Below are 26,772 nucleotides of genomic sequence, written 5' to 3'. Positions count from 1 at the left end.
ATGGGTCAAGTAATGAGAATTTCCTGGAGATGGGCTTTTGGGGAACTCCCAACCCAATCTGCCTCCTTTAATGGGTTATTAGACTTTGTCCTCATGGCTACTGTGACTTCAAGACTGCTATCTTTTAAGGCTTTAGTTAAACTAGAAGGAAGGAGATTGGAATTGAGCAAGTTAAAACACCATAAATCTCACTAACTCTATCTCTAACCCAAACCCTCACCCTAAAAAATATATTACTCATAAATTGCTGATGGGAAGATAAAATATTATAGCCACTCTGAAAACTCTTTGGAAGTTTCTTATAAAATTGTATTCTTTGGGATATATTCCAAAGTGATGAAAACTTATGTTCTCAGTAAAACCAGTACACAAATGTTTATAGAAGCTTTATTCATAATAGCTAAAAACTATAAATGACCCAGATGTCCTTCCAAGGGTGAATGGTCAAACTGTAATACATCCAACCCTTGGAGTTCTACTCAGGAATAATCAGAAACAAACTGTCATACATGCCACAATTCAGATGAATCTCCAGAGTTACAGTGAGTAAAAGAAAATACAATCCCCAGAAGTTATGTCCTGTATGATTCCATTTATATAATATTTTTGGGATGATAACATTTTATCGAAAATCGATAAGTGATTCACAAGGCTTAGAGATAGAATGGGGCAAATATGGGGACACCAGAAATCCTCACGTTGGATACACAAATCTACACATGTGGTAAAATGGCATAGACCAACACACACAGTAACACACACATACGCACACAGATAAATACAGATAAAATTGAGGGAATCTCTCTAAGACCAGTGGATTGAATCAATATTAATATCCTGTTTGTGAGAATGAACTTTGGTTTTGCAAGATGCTACCACTGGGGGAAATTGGGTAAAAAATACATGAGATCTCTCTTTTTTTTCATTTCTCACCATTCCCTGTGAATCTACGGTGGCCTGAAAATATAAGTTTAATTACAAAAGAAAGCTTTGCATAGGGTATGATCTGTTTACATAATATTATTGAGGGGACAGATTATAGTGAGGAGAACAGATCAGTTGTTGCCCGGTATTAGGATTGGGTGTAGGTGTGAACACTAAATTATAAATTGAAATAAAATAAAATTAATTGATGGAACAGTAACCCAATTTCAGTGATCACGATTCTATAGAAGCTATAAACTTTCATACGCTCTTCTCCCCAACAAATAGCTCCTGTAAAAACTAGTAAAACGTGAATAAATTCCCTATTGGACTCCCTGTGTTTCACTAATAACAACGTATTTTAACAGTATGCTGCAGTTAAGAACATATCACCACCGGGGGAAGCTGAGCGAATGGTACAGGCAACCCTGTACTATTTGTAAATGTTCGTGAGTTTTAACCTACCAAAAATAAACAAAAATATTAAATATAAATATAACAATAGTATTAAAATGAACTAGCAGTCTTGACATATGAATGGACAGGTGGATTAGTCTAATTGAAAGTCCAGAAATACAGAAAGATCTGTACAGAAATTTAGTGTATAAGAGAAGTATCATTTCAAATCATGGATGGAAAGGGAAAAAAACGGATTTCTTGACACACAGTGCTGAGATAACTACGTAACTACCTTGGGGAAAAGCACAAAGATTGTGTTCACTCATTATACCTAACTGAGGAACAGTGCAGGCTTTCTTTTTCTCTTTGACAGCCGAGACTACCTTTGATTATAAGCTTTACCGGTACAACCTTCTTTGAAGATACACTTCACTGTATACAATCTTGTTCATAGAAAGATGCACTGATGCACAAAATATGGTATTTTGATATCAAATCCAAACAGCCGATCACCACAGAGAATACAGATTACGTATCTCAATTATTAAAGGTGGTTCTTGCGTCTTACGTACTGTATCGTGTCTGTGTTTAATCACGTATTATTATATTTAAGGCCAGTGGGATCCGCAGCTGACGGCTCATTTGGTTCTTGAAAAAGTGAAACCAACGTTGTCTTCTCTTTAACATCACAACAGACCATGTAAAATGCTGCCTGACATGTAGCTTGACTCCTCTGACGTCTCACGGCGACTTTAGAGGGGACTGGTCTGTCGGCATAAACGCTCGATCTCAGGGTCGTGACTTCGAGGTCCATGTTGGCATAGAATTTATGTCCTAAAAAAAAAAAAAAAACAAAACAAAAACAAAAAAACAATGGTTGACAAAGAAGCAAATGCTATGCAGCAGAACAAAGATTCTTTCTTTTTTAAAAGATTTTATTTATTTGACAGTGAAAGAGGGAACAAAAGCAGCGAAGTGAGAGTGGGAGAAGCAGGCTTCCCACTGAGCAAGGACCTCTGCTATGTGGGGCTCAGACTCATGACCCTGCGGTCATGACTTGAGCTGAAGGCAGATGCTTAATGGACTGAGCCACCCAGGCGCCTCAAAGATTTTTAACAAAACAAATTAGGAATGGCATTTCTTCCTGAAAAGCCATTAAGCTGTTTGGAAATCTTAATCTGCTTTATTTAAGCCACCTTAATAAATAAGAATTTTCCTCTTTCACCTTTACAAACACCTTCCACGAAGCATATTTTAAAACTCCCTTAGAAATCCACGTCCTTGGCGAGATCCAGCAAGTACAATAGATGCCCGTGATCTCAATAAAAAATAAAGGCTCCGGAAGGCTTCATTTTCCTTCTTTTGAGCTGTGGTATAGATGCAACAGCTTACATGCAAACATCTTTCTTCTACCAAATAGCAAATAAGCATTTCACATAATTAAAACGAATCCTTTCGATTCCACCCACGTAAAAAAGAAAACCAGTTGCAGACATCCACAGCACGAAGGGTGGTGGAGAAGCCAAAGGTCAGTACTTCACAAAGTGAGTAACACCGCGGTCGGAGCACGGCAGAGCAGCATCACAGACACAGAGACAGACGAGCTAAACGTCTGCCTATCACAAACGACTTGAGCATAAGGACCAACTGAGTTCAAGTGTGGCCAGCCTACAGGTGAAGTAGAAGCCCACAGCACGTGAACTCACGCCAGGACCGTCGAATTCCCTGAGCCCGCAGCCAACCCTTCCGAGCTCTTCAGAGCTCGAGGAAGATATCGCTGCCACCAGCCCGAGTCCCTTTTCTGCCGATAAGGGTCACCGTGAGTAGACAATCGTCAATCCATTTTGTCCAGAATCTACAAACATAGCCATGACTTACCCACACTCATCGTAAGACAATGCTTCTATAAATTAGTGCTTGAGGACATCAAACAGAGGTTTGTGTATTTCTTGTATAATAGTCACGTGGTTTAGACGACACTTTAGGTCACTTCCGGTACAAATAGGATTCATAACTATGGGTTAAGACTGATCGTTTTAGATATAATTTAAATATAAAATTTAAATACAATTTAGAATATAAAACTGTTTGTTTTAAATTGTATCTAAGGGCTGGAGTGTCAGACTCGGGACGGATCTGCGTTAAGGCAGACGAGTATCTTTGGATTCTACATAACAAATGCACTCTGCTGTGGCTGCAAAACTGTGAATTCTGGAACCACCTACTGCCACGTGCTAAGGTTTTCCAAGGCCCTCTTGGCTACGTGAACTATTGCTCCTCTGAATCCTAAAGAAATATTTGCAAAGTTTGTGTTGACTTTTTTTTTTTTTTTTAATTTAAGATTGGGTCCATTCTAAGTAGGAATGAGACCTAGACTTTATAGACTTTATAACATAAAAGAAAATAATTTGACTATATCATATTCAAAAATTCCCCCATAGCCAAATCTATCATCTGTAAAGATGTAAAGATGTAAAAACACTGGAAAAGAAGGTTTATGACTTACGGACCCCGCTAAGAGCACGATAGGCTTCCTGTGGGCCCTGGTCTGATATTTTATCTTCCCGACTTGGTGCTGTTAGATTGCTTTTGTTTTTCTTCTTGTCTCTTGCTCTGTGTGTCGTGTCTCACCCCCGTGAGATGCACGGCCCTTGGGTATTGCCAGGCAGGCATTTGCCGCAGGTCTTTCCCTGAACTGCAGATAAAATGGGCTCCGTTCATCCACGCGGCATCTGGAGGAATGTAAAATAACGGGGAAATTATGTGTTCCTGTTCTAAAATGTATTACAGGAGAGTACGCTGCAACGCCTCATTCCTATGAGTGGGACGCCAGGGGAATAGGTATGCCCCACGAATAATCTCTAGTTTAATAATCCATATTCAAAGATATTTCAGGCAAATGGATTTTATTGGAGGCTGTATGGACAGGTGGTGCAGTCAGATGAACTCTTTAGTATTGGCTTAAATGCGACGCTGAGGGGGTCATTTGAATAAAATCTAAAGCCAAGAGTCATACGCTACTCCCATAGGAAGTATTTGCCAGTGGGTACATGTATGTGTTTGTAAAAAAGTAATTAACTTGAAAAAGAAGGTAATTATCTTGGATATATTATTTCTTTCCTGGAGGTTAAAATCAATCACCTGAAGGCCCGTTTGAAATCCCGTTGAAAACTGGAACCAGAATCCTCATCTAAGGAGTGTGGGGTGTCCCAGCTATGCCGGGAGTCTGAACAGAATTAGGCCAAGACAGAATCATGTCTATCATCACTATGCCTTACTTTTATCTATGTTACAGAACCTCACGTTTTAGGAAGGAGTGAAGATAATGAAATCAGGTAACTTCGTAGACAATTATCCATTTTACCAAACAGTGATTTTCATCGACACTGTGTCATTGTGAAAGTTTTCTATTTTAACAACCTTGTGAACACCAAATAGGGTAACCATTGAGTCACTGGCAGTCGGTCAATAAACACTCGTGCTGAGGACAGGAGAGGCTCTCTGAACACACGCCGGTGGTGGGCCTGAGGCCGCCGGCAGCTGGGAGGTTTGCTCCGCGGGGGCCGGCAGGTGACGAGCCTGATGGTCCAGACGGCCCAAGAAGGGCAGTGAAGCAGCTTGGGTCACACCCTGGGAAAATGCTCTGACGGGGTTTCTCCCCTCGTGTCCCAGAGAGAGTCTAGAGGCGGAACTAATCCTATCCTTCCCTGCAGCGCCAAGCGGGGTGTTGGAGGAAGCAGTGGGAGGGATTTCCGAATCGACCCTGCGGTACCGTAGGATCCTGGGCCAAGTGTCCAGTCTTGCTTTCAAAGATTCCGAAGGGAGGACTTGCAGCTAGGACCGGTTTCCTACGAACAGTACCCTCGTCCGCATCACGGCGGGTTCAGACAGCCCCAGGCACCAGATAACCGCAGCAGCGGCAATAAAAAGTGAGTGAAAGGGCCGTGCCGGTCGGTACCAGGTGCCACTGAGGGGAGAACAAAAGCGTGTTCGCAGACGCCGGGCTTCCTAGACCAAGAGGATGCACTCGTGGAAACAGGGATCCGTTTAGCGTTGGGGCTGACGAAAGCCCGGGCTTGGGGGGGTGCACACGGGCGGACGAGCTGTCAGCCCGGTGGGAGCCAGGGAAGCGCACTCATAAGGGGCGCAGGGCTTCCGCTGGGACGTGTGAGCGTCTGTCACTCACCGACCCGGACCGCCCGTCCGGGAAACGGCCGTCTGTATGGGTCTGTCCTGTTCTGGGGCTTCTCTTCGGGCTTCAGTTCCGTCGCAGTAGTCCGTCTGGAGGTTCCCGCACTAGCACACCAGCTTCGTCTCCCGGTTGACTCACTGTCAGGAAATTCTCTTTGCTCACAGGATTTTTCATTTCTTCCCCGCCTCGCCCTGCCTCTGCTCCGGGCTTGTTCATTTGGGTCAGTTTCAGAATCAAGCCTCTCTGAGGGGCAGACAAATCCCGGTGGGACTTGGAATGCAGCGATACTGGCGTCTCAGACTAACTTAGGGAGCGAGCGGACCACGGGATAATAAACCCCCCGTTAGAAGGGAACTAGCGGTTATTCATTTTCACATATTTTACAGATCTTCCCTTACCTGAATGTTCACGGGATTGAAAATGCCGAGTCGGATTTCTTTCTACATGCTTTCTTGAGTTCTCTTGTTACCTTAGCTGAATCTCGTTTCCTTCTCGAACCGTGTGGTGATACACAAGAAACTGCGTTTTCCGTGTCAATGTGGTCACGGTATAGAGCGTCACTCCCAACGATCCGTCTTGGAGCGTCCCGTCCCTTGGAATGACTCCCATCCTGTCATTTGCAAATAACGACCACCCCACTCCTTCTCTCCGGTATTTCCGCGTCTTACTCTATGCTCTGCAGATCCACGGCCATGTGGGTGGGGAGCCCGCGTGGTTGCAGGTGACCGTGGAGGGACACCAAAATGCTGTCTCCTCCCATGTGCGTGGCGCTGGCTGGCTCTTCTGCTCACCTTTCACGATCTTGTCAGCGTCCGGGGTTCTATCCCTCTCCCGGTACGTGAGGCAAATGGTGCGGGACGGAACTTCAGATCACAGACTCACAACACTCAGTCAGGCCCACACTCTGTTCCTTCAGCTCCGTGGCATCACAGAAATCACCCGGGCCCTGGGCCTCGTTCCTCCTCCGCAACATGCGGGCGATGACACGTATCCGCAAGGCTCCTCACAATCAGGATTTGTAGAACCCACCAACAGTCCCCGACACACAGCAGCTATGGGGTAGCTGTTTGCTGTTATTCTCAAGTTACAGCTTTATGCTTGTTGTCTGCATTTCTTTCTGATCAGTGGTGCTATTTGTTTAATTGTATTATGAAGTTTTTGAGAAAAGAAGGTCTGACGTGTATTTATCAACCTTCTTTTTTCTATTGTTTAATTTATTTCTGCTCAATTTCTTCTTACTTTTTATGATATGCAGTGTGTGTATACATAAATATTTTAATGCATTCATTATCATATTGTATTAATATGTTATATTAATTATTAATAATAATTCTTATAGTTTTATTAATAAATTCACCATTGCATATTAATACATTTGTTGATGTATTTATATATTGGTGAATGCATTCAAATTCTATAGAACAAGCTAACAGCCCACAAAACCCAGAAGAAAGAGGCTGAAAAGCAGAAATTGCCCCTGCTGCCCCACTCTCTCTGGCTGGGGTTTTCACGGCCCGGGGTTCGGTCGGCACGCCTCCTGTCCCTGTTGACACATGTGCACACGCACGGGTGTGTTTATCCAGGAATAGATGCCCCATTCCGCATCTTACTAACTCTGTGTTTCAGAAATAGTCGAGCACAAAACGATCTAGACCTCTCGCAGCCCGGCCAGACCGCTGTCCGCAGACGAGGTGTGATGTCCGCTCGGAGAGCGTCTCAGGCCACACTCTGGGGCTTCTCGAACGCAGACGAGGTGTGATGTCCCCTCGGAGAGCGTCTCCTCGTTGCCAAGTGCAGACAAGACCCACGCGGACTCCCATGACTCCCGAGGGCACGCGTGGGAGGGAAAGCTCTGGAAGTGGACTTGCTCTCTAGAAAGGCAAGCCTGCGCTTGGGTTTAATGCGTGGAACAGGGCTGTTTTCCGACGTTCACAGGACCACTGACGCTCTCTGGCCAGTGTCCCTTCTTGCTGCTCTGGGTGGAGGGCCAGCAGTGGGTCTGAGCATTTTTTATAGACTCATTTATATTTAGATGTGGGTTGTCTTTTGTCCCCCACTTGCAGTGGAGCGGGCTGTATTGGTAAAATGTGGTTCTGAGCAATTGCGGACGGTTCACGGGAGTTCTGCTTGCTGGGTCACGGAGTGCTGGCTTCCCCGAGGCTGCCTCTGGTCAGCAGCTGGCTCGTTGGCTTGGCTCCAACCTCTCTCTCTCTCCCTCTCTCGGGGGACAGAGCAGACTTGGACTAGCTCCTTGCCTGGCCTCACCCTTGAGCCCCTCCTTGGCGGTCAGAACGGAGGGGGACGATCCCTTAGTCGGTGCCTGCTCTCTGCTCCCGTGAGGCATCCGTGCGCCCACGGCCGGGGTGGTGGACGAGACTCCTAGGCTTCCTCCTGCCGTGCCAAATCCTGCTTGGCATCGCAAGGATTTAATCAGTGTGAGCGGTTTCTTCCGGTTTGTTCCAGAATGTCACTGTAGCAGGGCTGGTGTGCTCTGAAGTTGGCAGTGTGAGTTCGGAGGCATTTCCCAGTTAAAAGAGAGGAAGTAGTCTTCTCCAGACTTCATCTAAGGGCATTTGTAGGTGGATATCGGTGCTCCTAGCCTTCCTGGAAGTCTGAGGTTAATTCTTTATCACTGGCCGTCATGACTGTCTTTATCGTAGATGAATGGATTTTCTAATAGGGTTACCGTGTTTCAGTTCTGGGATTACGGGTTACTATCAGTCAAAATCAGACCTAAAATGGGGACAGATTGTCTAGTATCCTATGGCTGACGGAGGAATCTGTAAATCTGCAAGCTGATGCATTAGCGAGATGGTTCTGTGACTCTCCCCAGGGACGTAAGCCGCCGGACATCGGCGTGAATCCGGTCTGTGTGCCTGCAGGCAACGCCAGGGCCAGCCTAGGAAGGTGGGGGAGGCAGCGGGGCACTGGGAAGGGGGCAGGATGGGCAGGAGCAGGACGGAGAGTCGCAGGCAGGACCGGAGGAGTCGGAGGGGTGACGAGAGCAAGGGTTAGCGAGGCGGCGGGTGCTCAGTCGGGGCGTGCGGCGGGAGCAGGGGAGCTGGGGCTGCCGCCGGAACCCTCTCTCCCAGCGCAGCTCACTCTAAGAGGACACGTCTCTCCTTCCAGGGTATACTGAAGCCCCGTTATAGCTGCGTGTCGATGCTGCGGCAGTAAAGAATCTGACCCCAAAGTGTCCTAAGCCAGGAGGGGCCACACGAAGAGTCAGCACTGAGTGGGTTGGATGAACTGAAAAGAAAAAACCAACAAACAAACAAACTACTGTGCTCTAATATTTTTAAAATAATTTATCTTTAATTCATAAGGAACACGCAAGTATAACCCACATAATTAATGAAGCAGCATTTTAGTCAGTTTTACTAAGAAGCATAAGCGCCTGGGACGCTCACGCCCACTGAGAAGGCCTTGTCCCAGCACAGGACAGGGTCAGCTGCGGGGGGCAGGGGGGGGGGGGAGTGGTGGAAGATTCTGGAACCAATCCTCTGGGGCCCTTGCACGGTCCCTCTCTCTCTGCGCGCTCTGAGCCGCAGGGCCCAGGAGCGTGGCGCACAGAAGCCGCCGTCAGCCGCCGTGAGTTCGGTTCCACCCAGAGGCAAGCTTTCCCCGGCACCGCGGGCAGCGGCAGACGGAGGAGCCGGGCGGCTCACTCCAGGGAGGCCGCAGCCCCTCCCAGCTGGGTCTGGACCGGTCAGGACTCTGCGGACCAGGCTGGCTCCCCTCACCGAGTCAGACGGAGGGCGGGCAGTGGGTGCCTTGGGGTCGGTGAGGAGAAGCAGAGGGCCATCAGGGCCGGAAGAGTGTGTCCCTCGGTCTGGGACGCTGTGTCACGGGCTTTACAGGACTGGCGTCCAGAAACCTGCGTCTTTGTCTTACCTTCGTGAAGTGCTTCCAGTGACAATCAAATTACACTGTGGTGGATAGACACAGTCCGTCTAAGAAAAATGACTTAAAACTTGAACATCAGATAAAACCATGGGGGGGGGGGCGTCTCCATCCCATCTGAGGCAGGTTTACCAGGGAAGACAGGGGTGACCTGGGGAGCAGGCTTTGGTCACTGCTAGCTGCTGGTCTCAGACGTCAGGAAGCCACTGTTCTTTGCGCACCTCTGATCCCTGGAGAGGCACGGGGTCTGTCTGGTAGAGATCATAACCCCCAGGAGTACAGTGTACTGACCAGTAGGGAGTAGTCAATTTTATATCTACCTCAACATTCAGACCCACGACCTTTGCCAAGTGGCCTATGAAAAGCCTGCCCTTCAAAGGGAAGCTGGTCTTTGAACCGGCTTTGCAATCTTATCAGCTCCCTCATTAGCAGGTGGAATAAAGTCTTTGATATGCATTTTATATTTGCATGACGGCCAGTTCTGTTTTCGCTGTTGAAGATTCATCTGGAACATCAATGAGGTGTCTAATTGCGCCCGGAGAGTTCTGACCCTCTGAGTCTCCTTTCAAACTCCACTTAAGCTTTTGCCGATGCTCGGATAATTGTTAATTATTTTAGTAATTTAATTTTTCAGCTGATGCATACAAATTGACTTAAAAATAAGCCTCCTTTGTTCGACTGCTCCAGGAGAAGCCTGGCTTCGACAGTGTGGTTGTAAGGACACATCTAAGAGAAAATGAGTGCTGGTTTGTAACAGATGGCCTTGTAAACTTCACAAGAGATGGCAAAACACCCGTGGATGGGAATCCTGGTAAATAAACTGAAAAGTGAAAGTCGTAGGGATTTTTAAGAAAATTTAAATATTTTAGTTCCAGAAATGCATTCATCGTGCCTCTGGAGGTGGATGAGCTGTCCTGTCCTTGCCGTTGGGTGGGCAGTGAACATTCAACGTGCCCTTGAACCCAGAGCTCTACCCTGCACGGTGGGTCTCAGCCTCTGGGAGACCTGGAATTGCTGGAAGGACTTTGGGAATGCTGATTCCTGGGGCCCCTTCCCTGAAATTCTAGTTAACGGGTTTGCTGTGTGTCCTGACCGTGGCTCTCTTTAAGCACCCGCCCCTACACAGCAAGGCTGACCTTGACCATCACTGATTAACCAGACTTCAATCGCAGTAAAAATTCCCGGTTCCCGCCACTCAGAGGCTCCGGGGCAGACAGTCTGAAGTGGGGACAGAGGCCTGGGTGAAAGCTGACCTCCACCCGGTCTGGAACCGCGGGCTGAAAGCATTTATTTTAGTAATAATTGATAACACAGCTACATTGATCAGAAACTCTAACAATTTTCCTGAGCTGGCTTTATGCCTTCACATGTTTGTGATATAGGGTTTCTTTCTTTCTTTCTTTCTTTTTTTAAGATTTATCTATTTATTTATTTGAGAGAGAGCAAGAGAGCACAAGCAGGGGGAGCGGCAGAGGGAGAGGGAGAAGCAGGCTCCCGGCTGAGCAGGGAGCCCGACACAGGGCTGGATCCCAGGATCCCGGGACCATGACCTGACTCCCCCCAGGTGCCCCCTGTTTTTAACCTGTAGTGGGGAAATACAAATCATTCTTTGACGAGGGTGTGAAAGCCATATGTGATTAAACCGTCATAGTCACTGACAGATATTTGTCAATTAGGGACACATTTAATCGCAAGTGAATAAAAACCATTTCTCGGTGTTCTAAATTGAAACATGCCCAAAATACTGAAGCCTGAGAAAGCCTTGGCCCCCTACACTATCACGATGTAGCACGGAGCTTCTGCCCTAACTCACGAACACTATAAATATCTCCCTGAAATGCACATGCAATTCTCCACAAAGGCACCTGCTGCCGCTCTAAATCGGGTGGTAGGAGGAACACTCCAGCTGGCGAGAGGTGAGCCCGGCCCGGCTCTCGCCTCACCCGCGCCCCCACTGATCTACAAGAGGGGGGACATCAAACGTTGCCTTCAGAGGCAGTAAACACTGATTGAACTTGTTCGCCCTTTGAGTTTTACACTGTCCTAAGGAATTAAAAGAACCTTGAGGTTGCATATGCCAACAGAGATGCTGGTTGGAAAATCAAAATCGCCACTAAAATCCAGGCAGAGGGTATAGACTTTTCCAAGCCGACGGGACTCGTCTTTCCTGAGTTCTGGAACCTTTTCTGATACTTTTGCCTGAGATACCGCTTCTTCCCAGCTGGAGAGACGTGTCACTTTTCGCTGTATCCCGGGCACCTGCTGACTCTTGTCGTGTGTAATCCGTCTCTGTGATGAGTCCTGGGCGGTGTTTACAGATGTTTGTCATTCCATGACTTCTTCCTTCGGGGACATATGCGCAGCTATCCGGTGTATCCATTTCCTATCGAAACGCCATTATTTGCCTTTTTCTGGCCAGAAATGGTTTCCGGACTCTGATTTTTCTCCCGCTGGCCTCGTCCGGTGCGACAGGGCCACAGGGCTCCAGAGAGGGGACACTGGCAGGTGCCCCTGCACCAGGGCCGGTGAGGCGAGGGCCTGCTGGAGAGGGGACACCTGGAGTCCCGTGGCCCTGTTGCACCGGACGAGGCCAGTGACAGGAAATAGGGGAATAAACAGAAAAAAGAACAAATGCTTACTGCAGATGAAGGCCACAGTAATGAAATCGCAGGGAAACCGGGGATAATTCTATGTAAAATATGAAGCTTATTTTTTTTGAAATAGTCAATTACAAAGAGGAAACCTTTGGCAAGCCATTTAAAAATGAAAGAAAAAAACCTTCAGAAATAATAAAGGTGATTTATGGTGTCGCAAAAATGATCGAACAGTGAGATTTTTTGATAACTGTAGGAATAAACTTGCAAATCTACATGAAACTGATGTTTTCTAACCAGGCATGACGTCCAAGTTAACCCGAAGACAGAAAGAATGATACGGTTTACGTTAACAGAAGCTGGCTAATGCCGTTAACGTCCACGATGCAGGAAAGGGGACAGGAAGGCTGGGGAGGGTCCCCTGAGGAGAGAGAGGGGCCGGCAGTGGGGCTGGCCAGGTCGCGTCAGCAGCTGTGACTGTATGGTCTCTAAGGGAAAGCGTGAGGGAGAAGAAGACAGCCCGGGCAGGCCCGGATCTGGGAGGGCTGAGGCTACGGACATCTGTGTCATCATCCCTCGAAGTCCCCTCAGCCCCAACTCCCTGCAGAGTTCAAGAGAAGCCGCGTGAAGTTTCCATAAAGATGTGAAAGCCATTTGGCAAAACCCAGCATCCCTTCACAAAAACCCTTATTCACTGGGCGGCAGAAAGAGATCTTCCAAAGAAGCACGCGGACGGCTTCGTGTTTCTAGGCAGATCATAGAAATAGTCCCAGCAAAATAGGAAACAGGACGTCTCGTGTCACCACTTCGATGTTGGCTTTTACCTATTTCTCAGAAAGGCTCAAGGGCCCTGCAGATTTGCACGAGTTCTGCTACAACCTTCCTTAAGATGATTTTACCAAAACCAGTCTGAGCCTACACAGCCTGAAAGCAGTGATATTTCAGCCCATCCTGAGACGCAGGACCGTGCTGCTCTCGCCCTCCTCCGGCTCCTCTTCTTGGTAGTTGTGGATTCCTCCGTCCTCCAGCGAGTAACACAGTGAAGCTGAGGGTAAAGGAAAATCGTTGTGACGAGGCTGAGTGTTAATGGCGACGGGGATCAAGGGTAAGAATGCCACTCAGAGCAGCGGCGCTTCCAGGGGCGTGACGGTCACAAGGCTGGGCGCCGGTGAATTTGTCGTCGGTAGGACTCCAGGAATTAAGAGTTAGGGAGGAATTTTATGTTGACCAGCTGGCGAATGAGGAAGGTCAGGGAATATTTGGGGAGCGTGCATCTAGAGATCCGTCAAGGATTTCATAAGAGGAAGAAGAAGAAGGGGAGAAAAGCAGCAAAAGCAGGCGGCGATGCAACTGTTGCCTAATGTGTGAGGCGGGCACCGCATGACGGCTTCTCGTTCTCCAAACCATACGTGAACGCATTCTTTTGTTATTCCCATTCTCCAGATGGAACTGTTGAGGCACAGGGAGGTTGCAGTTGGTCCAAGTTCTCCCAGGTAGTAAGTAGCAGATCTTGGACTCAACTCCGGGGATGCACAATTGCTAGATCCGGGGTGTCCTCAAACAGACACCGTTTCAGTGAACGTGGTGGTGCGGACTCCGAAGTGAAGAGCAGGCCTGTCCACACCCAAGGCGTCCATCAGAAGCAGGGCGTGACCTCGCGTGCAGAAGGGAGAGAGCCGGGTCGGCTCCGGGCAGACTTCGGAGTTCATACGCTCTGCCTGCAGGCCAGGGGACTTCTCAAACCCCACGGCCTGTGCGTCGGGGGGCTGGAAAGGGACCTGTTTGAAGGGACATTTCTCTGGTCTTCCGCCAATGGTCTGCAGCCAGCAGTATTTCTGCTGGGCCCTGAGCCTGACAAAGGCCGGTTCCTCCTGAGCCTGACCTCCGAGGGCACGGAACTGTGTGCACCTGAGATGCGGCGTCTGTGCCATTAACGAAGCCGCTTTGTGATTAGCTCGGATGTAAAATGGAAAGGCTGGGTCTGGGATAGGTTAGAACGGAAAATTGCTCTCCCCCGTTCCGGGTCCAAAGACCGGTCCTCAGGTGAGAGCGGATGCTGAGGAGGACGCGGGCAGAGTTCCCCGCTGTGAAGGCCATTCCCGCTGCAAGAGCTTTCGAGACAACGTCTACTTGTCCTGCGGCGCCCGAGACGCTTGGACAGATCTAGGACGTGTGTCGGGGTGCCTCACTTACTGCTCCCCCAGGTTGTGACAAGTGAGCAAACATGCAAGTGTCAAGCATTGAAACACCTGCTGCTTCATCGCCGATACCGTTGAGCGGGAGAACTCACTTCGGAGCCAACAACAAAAAAAAACTAAGATTCTTCCTGTTTTCCACCTGCATCGGCCCTTCTAGGACAGAGATCGAGGTCAGGTCCCGCGGGGCGAGCCGGTCACACTCAGCCAGGGCAGCCCAAAGCCCAGCCCGGGCAGACGGGGCTGGGGAGGCGGGGGAGAGTGACCCGAGTACCTCACACCAACGCCCCCGGGAGTGACGCTCCGCGGAGGGGGCGGCACATGTCCTTCCCTCTGTCGAGGTGGGCGCGAATTCCAGTTTTGTGGGCGGAAAAGCTTCTCCTCTAGAATATGAAACTCCAGTCCTAAAGCACACAGATCAGCGGGGGGCGGGGGGGCAGAGCACTCGACGCGGTCTCTCCCTCTCCAGACCGGCTGACCTCTCGCACGCGTGGCCCACCGTGGGCGACGGGCAGGACGGAAAACACGGTCCTTCTTCCGAGACCTTTGTCTCGCCGCCAGAAAGACGCTGGTGCACATGCGGGCGTTTGACTCAACACCCAAATAACAACCCAATAAGCCGCACCGCAACACACCAGCTGCTCTCAAAGAGCAGATTTCCCTGCATCGGAATCGTCGAGAAGCTCAGGAATTCTAAGGAAGACCAGGCCACTGGGGAGGATGGAGGTGGAGGCTGACCTTCGTGGGGCAAGAGCCCCCAGAGAGACCCGTTCTCAAAGGGCGGGCGGGGATGCAGTGAGAGGCAGAGGGACTGGCAGAGGGGAAGGGGCTGGAGGGGAGTGCGTGTGTGTGTGTGCGCGCACGCGCGTGTGTGTGGGATGGTGAGTGGTCCATGCAGAGAAAGACCAAAGAGCAGGCTGGAACTAGGTTTTATGGCGTCTTTGTGGAAAACAGATGAGAACAGAGCATTTTAAAGCAATGGCTGATGCCTTGGGAGGTCTTTTAAGCTTGTGCTTCATGAGTGGGGAGAGACCTAACCGAAGGGTCCAGAGACACAGCCCCCGCTGGAGGGGACCAGACGCTGACTACAGCAGAAGAAGCAGGAATAGAACCCAGGAGCAGAGGTGAGCCGTGTCAGCCGAGGCTTCTACGAGCTTCCATTCCCTTCAGGCTCGGACCCAAGAGGAGATGACTCACAGTGCAGGAGAGAGGCAAAGGGAGCCTCCGGGCTCCCCATCTCTGCCCCAGAGAGGACCTCACGCTGGAACCTCCAAGTTCATGCCCACGGCCACTGCTGCCTGTGTTGGCTGGACTTTGGCCTGCGTTCTGATGACCGATCTCGTGTGGGACGGGGAAACTAGCCTGGATGACCTCAGGGACTTTGTGCAGTGGCCTCGGGAGGGGCAGCTGTGGACGTCACGCAGAAAGGGAACTCCACACTCATGGACTAATGAAGGCGAGCGATGGTGGGGAGGCATCCCCACATCAGAGGATTCGGGGTCAACTCTTGGCTTCGACACCTCCCAACTAGGTCATCGTGAATAGACAAATACCATTTCCCTGAGTTGGGGCATGGGGAAAATAATTCTCTCACAGGGTAGTTGTTTTTTGAAGATTTTATTCATTTATTTGTCAGAGAACGACACCCCAAGAACAGGAACACAGCAGGGGGAGTGGGAGAGCGAGAAGCAGGCTCCCCGCTGAGCAGGGACCCCCCCAATGTGGGGCTCGATCCCAGGACTCTGGGATCATGACCTGAGCCAAAGGCAAACGCCCAACTCCTGAGCCACCAGGCGCCCCACTGAGTAGTTTTGAAAAGCAAATCATGTAATGGCAGGTGCCTGGACTGAAGTGTCGCTCAATTATTACTCAGAAAGGATGGGTGACTTCTGACTGGCTTTTCTACAGGTTCCGTGAGCAGATGCTGCTTTCGGTCTCCGGGTCCTTGAGCATCTCATCCGTGTAATGCCTTCCTCTCTGGGCATTTCCGGTCAGCCTAGAAAATCACACAGGCCCTGACCTCTCACGATGGCAGGTGTAAGGCCGTGTACTCAACGCACGGAGCAGAGTGCAAGACGAGGACGGGGAGAGGGAGAGGCTCGAGAGGAGGGGCACGGCGGTGCCTGCTCCGGGTGCGTGAGCAGAGCACAGGGGCCTGACTGACCTCCGCCCTTTCATGTCTGCACTAGGTGCCTTCCAAAGATCAGCTCCGGCATAACAGTAAAAGCAACGAGTATTCGTAGTGAGCCCTGGGTCAGGCGCTGTTTTGGATGCTCGATGCATAATTTGATTTTCATTGGAAGACAGGGAAACTGATTCAGAGAGGGGAAGTGAGTTAGCCGACCTTATGTAAATAGTAAATGCTAGGACACGTGTTTTAGTTCACGTGTTAGGAGTCCGTGTCCAGAATTCTTTCCACAGTATTAGATCATACGGAGTAGGAGGTTCTGATGAGGAAATTTCTCTAAGCGGGTCTGGAGAGCTATAATGTGTCTTAGTTTTGCTTGTAATATGTGGGTTTTATGTTAATGTTGTTTTGAAATTTAAACAGTGTGCACCCCTGCTGTGCTCTTTCATGTGGTGGGAACACAGATGCTGCCATGAGGGGGACACAGGACAGAATCAGGAAAACCCAGCTGATGATGCGCCCAGGTCCCAGAGACAGGAGGCAAGGCACACAGCGCTATGGGGAGGCACCCAGCCTCCATCCCTCAGGAAGCTGAGCGGGCAGGACTGAATGGAGAGCCCAGACCGTGGTTTTACGGAATTCCCCTGGGAAACGCAAGGTGGGGCAGGGTGAACAGTTTAGGACGAGTTAGTCTGAATAACTCTGGTGGGATCCGAGCCATACGGGTGTCCCCTAGCTGCCTGGCGCCTGGCCCTGGGATGACTGAGACGGAAGACCATTGCCTACAGGGGTGCAAAGTGCTGGGCCCTTCGGTGCCTCGGAGAATTGGCTAGCTCGGGGAGGGGGGAATGCCTCTGTAGCAAAAAGGTTTCGGTTTTCTTGTTAAGACATCTAACACCATAAGACACAAAAATAAAGAGTATGTATGTAAACAATACACATACCCCAAGATCAACCACGCGTGTTCGCCTCAATGATGCCCCTTATTCTGGGTTGTACAATCAACATCGCAATCCGGTTTCACACCCGGCAGTGTCTAAAATGTCCCCCACACCCATTTCAGTCCATCTCTGCTCCCACACCCAATTCAAGTCACCGTCGCTCTGCTTTCCGTATCTGTAATTTGCTTTTTATAGATATTCATAAAAACGGGACAATGGAAAGGTATATATACCTTCCCACTGAGGCTTGCTCAGAGTCGCAAGGAATGCAGATTAACGCTTTCATCAAAACTGAGAGGTGGTCAGTCATTGTGTCTTCAAATGCTATTTCACTTCATTTCATTTCATTTATTTTATTTTTACCGTTTCTCTCTGCCTCTGGGACTCTCAGTATACTTCAGTTGGTATAGTCGACATTCTCCTCAAGGTCATTGACATAATGTTCATTATTTTCCAATCTCTTTTTTTTCCTCTCTGATCTTCATATGGAATACTTTCAACGAATCTGACTCTAACTTCTCGTTATTTCTTCTTTTATCTCAGATCTTCTATCCTGAGCGCCTCCGGTGAATTTTTCATTTCAGGGTATCTTATTCTTTGACTCCAGAACTATTTGGTTCTTTTTAATAATTCCCTTAGCTTCATGAGATCTCTGCTTTGTTGATTCATTGTTGTTATACTTTCCTTTAATTCTGTAAAGTTGATTTCCTTTACTCCACGAATATATTTATAATAACTACTTTAAAATCTTTGCTTTCTGGCTCCAACAATGGGTTGTCATTCAGAGACCAGTTCCGCTGACTGTCCACCACCACCGCCATCTTGGTTAAACATCTCAATTTCTTTTTGTGTCTTGTAACTTTTTGATGAAAGGCAGACATTTTAGACAACGTCTTGTACCAGCTCTGGATTTTCTTGAAGGTCATTTCTGATACTGTCTGTCTGTTTAGTATCTTCCCTGTGTCAACATAATCTGTGTCTCCTGGGAGTGTGGACAGGGAGCACATGCAAAGTTCAGGCCATTTTCAAGGTGACTAGGCTTTTACTTTCCAGGAGACCCCATGGGATCTCCCATGTGCAAGTGTGTAGCCCCAGAGTAGGCCAGGAGTGTGTGACTGCCTTGGGGCCCCTGGTCTCCAAGGCATAAATATGCAATCTGAACCAGAAACGTGTTTCCCAACTCTGACTTCAACCTCAGGCTCAGAAGGAAACCAGTTGACCCTCCTCCACTCATCCATCTCTGAAATGTTATTCCCAACCCTATGCCAGATCTTTATCTCACATGGCAGAGAAGCTTTGGACCCTTATGACAGTCCTGTCCTAGCAGAACCCCATGATCTGGATTTGAGAGATCAGAGCACCTACAGGCCAAAATGCCATGGATTACCCCCATTCTTACTAAAAAACACTTTGTCAATTTCCAGAACACTTTGTCAATTTGTCAATTTCCAGAACACCAAAATGGCAGTTCAAGAGGATCTTTCACCTTACATTTGCTTTTGGAGGAGAGAACTTGCTGATCATCGCTCTGGGCTGTGGCCAATCTCTACTATTTTTATAACTGACCTGTAAGTCTAAAATTATCTCAAGATAAGAATTAATTGATTATAACATTCTTTCTTCCTTTTTTTGGAAGGGGGAGGGGTGATGAAATCCTAGAACTGAGAGCCACTAGGTCAATAACTACAAAATTATACTCTACAGATGGGAATCATGTCTAATTTAATACATACATTAATCTGGGGGGATGATAATACTCAGGTATTATTCTAATAAAGTTCTTATTTTGGAGGTTTTAAGGGTAGGTATAAGGAGGCCTGGCATATTCTGAAGATAAATGTCCAGTTTCAGGGACGTACTGGTGCCCCAGAATTCAACCCTGTGATTGAGAGAAGGGTCTGCAGCGTAGAAAGCGTTGGTGAAACCGTGCAGAACCTCCTCCCGTCTCCTAGGAGATGCGTCCCTCTCTAGCCTCTAACGAGATGGAGATGAAGAGAGCTGCTGAATAATGAAGAAACACTCAAGTGAGGCAGATTCAGATGATGGGAACAGGCCAGCCACAGTGGGGACTGAGAGGGCTGGGGGGCAGGGACAGTGTGTCACAGAATCAAGCCCTTCAGGTACAAAAGCTTTGGAATCTTTATTTACTGGTTCCAAAAAAGCTTTGCCTTTTCATTGGCTATGTGATTCTGAGAAAGTCCCTTAAGTTCTCTGTCTAAGTTTCTGCATCCCAAAAGTGGGAATAAAGATGGTACTTTTATCATGGGGTTGTTCTGTTGATTAATAATTTAATACTCATAATGCCCTTAGAGCTAGAGCCTATCACATAGTAAATGCTCCATTATGCTGGCCATTTTGTTTTTAAAGGTTTATTTACTTGAGAGAGAGAGAGAGCATGTACGAGCGTGCGTAGGTAGGAGGTTGGCAGAGGGAGAGAGGGAATCTCAAGCAGGCTCCCTGCTGAGCGTGAAGCCCGACGTGGGACTCGATCCCATGACCCTGAGATCATGACCTGAGCCGAAACCAAGAGCTGAGTGTTTAACCAGCTGAGCCACCAGGCGCTGGCCATTATAGCAGTGAAGCCAGACCCTTGTATGTGGTGCTCATACCCTCAATCAGAACTTACATTCCAGTCGTGGAGACAGCTGGCAGACACACACGGGACATAGGCTCAGGCAGTGATACGTGCCATGACTTAGCTTCCGAGAGCTTCCATAACAAAGTACCACGAGATTCAGTGGCTTAAAATAGAAATCTTATTCTCTTCTGGAGGCTCGAAGTCTAAGGTATTGTCAGTGTCTACACCCTCTGAAAGAGACTCCTTCCTTGTATCTTCCAGGTACAGTAGTTTGTGGGCAACCTTTGGTGTCCCTGCCTGTTCCATAACTTCAATCACTACCTCATTACCACGTGGCCTTCCCCCGTGGATCTGTGTCCTCACATGACCATTTCTTCACAAAGACTCTACTTGCATTGGATGTGGGGTCCACACTACTCAACATGACCTCATCTTCACTAACTACACCTGCACCAACTCTATTTCCAAATAAGGTCTCATTCTGAGGTCCTGAGGGTTGGGCCTTTTCAGAGCATCTTTTGCTGGGGTGTCTGTGAGGGTGGGACACACAGTGAAATCCAAAACACGTTCTTGAGGGGACCAACAATCTTTACAGCAGACACAGAAAGAAGTCTTCTCTGAAATTCCCTTATCTCACTAGAGCAGGGCCTCTAGAGAATTCAGATGCCAAAAAACCCCCCTCTGAGGGACTTTCCAGACAGGGAAGGGATCGACCTTTGACACCATCATATTCCAATAAGATGGTGTAAACAGGATTTATCAGAACCCTCCATACTTTCCCACTGAGGCCCCAAACCTCCCAGTTTTTATTAAGCTGGGGTATTAGCAGTAGTACTGGTGTCAAAGGTCGGTCAAAGACACCTCTTCCCCGAGCCCCCACACTGACACGAATAGACATGGCCCCTCCACCTGCTAAACCACTTATTGTCCACTCACTCGTGTGCCACTAATCATTAGGCACCAGTTAGCAGAGGAAAAATTATCCTCCCAATGCTGTAAAGATAAAGAAAGCAGAGTGGGGCCAGGGTGACAAAGGAGACACCTGGGCAGACACTTGGGTTACTTGTCTGTAAAGATATAGACTCACTTGTGCTCTGAACTTGGTGCCCAGACTTGTAATTCATCATGGGTTCCTCAGGTTAGAAGAATCCCATCCTGGTGAAACTACGTGGAGGCTAAGCTACAGAAATCTAACCATCTCAAGGTTAGAGAATGAAGTCTCGGCAGACACTGTGCTTGTCCCCCACTGGCTGGGCGGTCAGGTCAAGAACAAGTATTGAAATACGGAGTTCACAGTATTGATTCTTCCCAACATCTCAGATGACTTATCGATCACATTTTGCTCTACAACAAACCATCCTGTAACTCACAGGGTTAAAAGCAACGCATTTTTATTACTACCCATGGAGCTCTGGGGCAACGGGGAATTCCGCTGTTGTCCGCTGGGCTCACTGCAGTCGGGCGTGGGGCTGGTGAGTTGGGAGGGTGGCAGTTCTGCTGAAAGTGGCTGGACTTGCTGATGTGTCCAGAGGTCAGCTGTCAGTGGGCTGACAGAGCGGTCCATTTGTTACCATTGTTGAACCTACATGGACATAAAATCAATAGTTTGCATCAGCTTCCCTCTTGATGTTGCATATTCTATGAGTTTGGACAAATTTATAAGGCCATGTCCCCATTATTAGAGTATTATATAGAGGAGTTTTATGACCGTAAGAATTCGCTGGGTCCTGACTATTTGTCCCTCCTTCTGATCCTTGGCAACCAGTGTCTCTTCTCACTGACCCCATAGTTATGCCATTTCCAGAATGTCATATACTTGGACTCATACAGTATGTAGGCTTTTTAGGGGGTTTGTTTCCTTAGTAATATGCATTTAGGTTTTCTTCGTGCTTTCAATGGCTCATTCCTTTTTAGTGCTGAATAATATTTCATTGTCTGGATGGGACAAAGTTTATTTACCTCTTCAGCTACTGAAGGACATCCTGGCTGCTTTCAAGTTTTAGCAGTTATGAATAAAGATGCTAAAAGCATCTGTATATATGTTTTCCTGTGGATATAAATTTCCAGCTCTCTCTTTAAAAAGAAAAAAAAAGATTTATTTATTTATTTGACAGCGAAAGGGAGAGAGAGAGAGCACAAGCAGGTGAGCGAGAGAGTGTTAAGCAGACTGCTGCTGAGCAGGAAGCCTAACTCAGGGCTCGGTCCCAGGACTCCAGGACCATGACCTGAGCTGAAGGCAGACGCTTAAAGACTGAGCAGCCCCTCCAGTCCGTAAATATTTTAAAACTGCAGAGTGGAGGGGAGAGCCACAGTGTGCCATACACTTGTTTCTACGTACATTCCTCTTGGCACTAAATGTGATCAGGGAATTTTGTAATGGGCCCTGAGCATCACAGGGACTCATGGAATGAGACGCCACCTCTTAGGTGACCCCGATGCCTGCATGTGTGTAGGTGACGAGTGACAGGGACGCTCTGGGAGCATCTGGGAGTGACAGGGGCGCTCTGGGAACAGCTGGAGGGAATCCTCTCACCAGAATTTGCATGTTTTCTAGAAGCCTGAGGTTGTCAGGGAAGCATCCTTTAACGAAATGTAGGACCAAGAAATCCAGGAGGGACAGCAACGTTACAGAGAACCTTGTAGGAGTGAGCCAGGCTGCACATTGACATTTTAATGATGTCAGCTCCCTGGCTCACAGTCCTGCCTTATACTCCGCAGGCCCATTTCTTATTAATATTCACATTTTTTATTCCCACTTCCCAGTGCTCTTTGATTTGGAACGTTTCCTTAGAAACATCTTAATATAGATGAAAGTACGGAGCCTATTGTAAAAATCATCGTTTTGCTTACCACCCAGAATTATTTGCCTGAGATCGTTCTTTTTATTTTATTGATTTGTTTTAGTTTGTTCTTTTATTAAGAGAATGTGTTATAATAAATACACTTTAAAATGCTTTTTGAGGGCCACCTGGGGGGCTCAGTCGGCGTCTGCCTTCAGCTCAGGTCATGACCCCATGTCCTGGGATCGAGTCCAGCATCCAACTGCCTACTTAGTGGGGCACCTGCTTCTCCCTCCGCCTCTCCCCTGCTGGTGTTCTCTCACTCTCTCTGACAAATAAATAGACAAAACCTGTAGAAAAAAATAAAATGTTTTTGGTTTTGTCTGCCATCTGATTTTTCTCCCTAGGGAGAAAAGTTAGCATCATAAATTTGATACGTGTCCTTTCTCTCTCTACACATCAGCACACACACACACACACCCCCCCACACACACCCGTGCACTCATGTACACACATACATGCACGAATGTATGTGTATGTGTACCTGTTCATAGTATGCCTTTTTCTCTTCTTGAACGAATGAAACGTCAAGGACCGTTCCCAGACAGAGGCAAGGGTCATAGTTAGAGGGTGATACAGCCGTCACAGGTAGACAGTGTGATGGGAAGACACAGGGTCATAGTTAGAGGGTGATACAGCCATCACAGGTAGACAGAGTGATGGGAAAACACTTTTGGAAGGAAGATACTGGGCCCTGTCTTTGAGGTTTTAATGCATCTCAGGATTCAGCAGGTAATGATCTATGTAAACTGCACATGTCTAAGTCTGGGGAAGGAGGCTTGTCACCTGAAGTTCAAGGCTGGAAACAAAAGAATGAGTGATTACGAAAATCACTGGAAGGAATGAGAACAGCAATGGAAATTTCCTAAAGCTCAAAAATGATTATACCAGGTGCCTACGGCAAATCAAGTGTGAACAGGAAAGGATGAGAAGCATTCCTAATAAAAAGGAATATAATATAATTAATATGATATGACATGATATGACAGGACATGACATAACATAATAAAAAGGACGCTTTTAGTTAAAGGATGACCCTAACTCAGCCAATAATCAACATACAACGCAAGTATGAGGGTCGATATTGAATAGGGATATGATATGACATGATACGGTACATAACTGCCATTCCTTACAGAGAACACAATGTTCTATGAGAAATAACTGAGAAATAACCAATTCCACAATTCTATAGCTTTTCAGTAACTCAAGAGTAACAAATTAGAAAAATGGGCCATGGGACAAATGGTTCATACTTAAAATAACAACAATGAGCCTAAAGTACCTAGGAATTAACTTGTTTGAAGATCGTCTGGAGAAATGACAAAACTACACTGAAAGACCCATCATAGGATTTAAATCAATGTAGAAACACATCATACACTTGTTTTGGAAATTCAGTGCTTTTCTCAAACTGATACATTAAGGTGAGGTCATTCCAATAAAAACCCCAACAGACCATTTTCATGGCCCTTAAAAACTGGTTAGAAGTTAGGTGGAAAAAGAAATACACACATATTTAAAAAACTCTTATCAAAGAAAATAATGAGGCAAATAAATTTGCTTTTCCAACAGAAAAATATACTAAGAAGCAATTATACTTGAAGCAGGAGTTATTGGCTGCAGACGAGTACATCACGGTTCCAGAACGGAGTGTGCGGAGACGTATTTAGTTTATCATTTAATTGATACTGAAATTAGTGCAGGAGGCAGATGAACGATTTAATAAATGATGCTGGAGGAACTAAATGTACAGCTGCCTTAGAAAAACACAACTGGGTCCCTACCTTAAATTATCCTTACGTATATTTTTAAAAATCTCTTTAGTCTTCACAAATATGACAAAATCTCAACAGAAATACAAACTCTGTGAGCAGATCATTTATTGAAGAATATAAATACCAACTAAACACATGCCAAGATAACTTATAAGAGAATAAATTTTAAAACAGAAATTAGTTAATTTTGGCCTATTAGAATGGCAAGAAATTGCACTATTTTCCAAAATTGGTGAGAGGCTTGATAAAGAGCATTCTCATATATTGTGGGTGAGGATATACAATGGCAACATTTTTTAAGATGCTACTTGTCTCTTGGGGTTATCATCCCAAGCTTTTCTCCGAAGATTCCATTTATATTGGCCTTGTGCGTTGCAAGCCCCTGCGGGTGTCCAGGCTCCTCCTTCAACCTGCATGCATTGGGGTGAGACGGCCCAGCTGTGCGACACACCCGCAGACTCCCAGATTCAGGAGGAGCTTGTTGACACCGTCTCTGTGTTCGAATGAGTGCGTGCCTTTAGCAAGTGGGACTGGTAACCAGGATTCCCCCAGGTTCTTCTGTTTCTCCATTGTTGCCCTGCTCTCCTCTGGCTGAGGGCAGAGAGCTACAATAAAATGAGCTGAAGGCACATTTATGATGAACCTCCACTATTCTAGTATGCTCGCCAAAGCCCAACTTGCAATTTAAAAATTTTCCAATGATCTAAAGGTCTACCCATCCGTAGAATGCACTCAAGTCCCATTAAATACATACTATGAAACACTGATGCTGTCATTAAAAGAAAGTGGGAGTCAGGATGTGATTTGGTATGGTTTCTAAGACACAATGTCATGTATTAAAAAAAAAAAAAAAGCAGACCTTAGAAAGAAATGTATAGTGTAACCCATCTGTGTTTAAACACATTCCGCGTACATCATATTACAGCCATATTTGCAGAAGGCACTGGGAGGAGTAGCATTCCCTGGGAGCGGTGTGACCTGGGAGAAAGTACAGCACCTGGGTTGTTTTGCATTGTTTGCCTCTTTTAATTAGAATACGCGCAAGCATTCACTACCTAAACATTTGCATAAATAAGTGGAAACTAAGCAGAACAGTTTTAAAGAATGCATGGGCTAAGAGCCAAGTTTCAAAGGAAATGAAAACACAAAGAACAGCTTGAAAATAAGAATCCAATACTACAAAGTACACTTCATGTGCGTAAAGCAATGCTGAGGGGGAACTTATAGCAGTATGTGGTTCTATTAGGGGAAAAAAAAACAAATTGATAATCTTGGTTCCTACCTCAATAAACTGAAAACAAAAGAAAGCCAAGTTAGCAAACGTAAAGATATACTAAAGACAAAAGCAGAAATTAATGAAATTAAAAATACAATATAGGGGAAAAAAATCCAATGAAACAAGAAGCTATTTTTTTAAAAATCAATAAACTGGTAAACCTCTAGCAAGACTGACAAACACCCAAAGAGCAGAAATGCGTCATCATTATCAGGAATGAAATAGGGAATATCAGCACAGATTCTGCATTTGAAAGGGTAAGAAGAGGAAGATATGGCCAGATCGACACTTATATGCTGCAGTTTAAAAGAAATAAACCAATGCCTCGAAATACCACAAATTCCAAAATCCAACCAAGTTGAAATACAGAACCTAAATAGTCTTATAACCATATAAAGCATTGAAATTATAGCATAAAGCGCTGCTCCCCCCAAAAATCTCTAGCCCCCGGGGGCTTCATTGGAGAATTAGACTAAATATCTCAAGAAGAATTAACACCAGATCTGCATAATCTATTCTGCAAAATGGAAGAAGCTGCTCTTCCCAACTGACGTTATGAGGTTGGAATGACCAGCACCCAAACCAGATGAAGACAGAGAAAGAGCGAGCCATTATATACCACAACCAAGGGAGATTTGTTCTAGCTGCACTAGACTGGGCCCACCTTTGAAAACCAATCAATGTAGCCCACCACATTAACAGACTAAAGAAGAAAAATCCTATCATTACATCCACTGACCAAAAACATTTGACAAAATCCAACACTCATTCGTGACATAGATTCTCAGCAGGTTACCAACAGAGAAACTGACTCAACCCGATAATGACTACCTACAAAACCCTCGTAGCTAGCATCATACTTAAGGGTGAAAAACTACATGCTTTCCCCATGGTAGCAAGAACAAGGTAGAAGGCCACGCACATCAATATTAGTCAATACTAGTCAATACTACTGGAAGATCTAGTCATTGCAGTCGAGCATTCATATTCCAAGGAAGAAGTAAAACTGACCTTATTTTCAATT

The sequence above is a fragment of the Mustela nigripes genome, chromosome 9, assembly GCF_022355385.1.
Source record: "Mustela nigripes isolate SB6536 chromosome 9, MUSNIG.SB6536, whole genome shotgun sequence".
NCBI lineage: Eukaryota > Metazoa > Chordata > Mammalia > Carnivora > Mustelidae > Mustela > Mustela nigripes.
Note: the sequence above shows the minus strand (reverse complement) of the source record.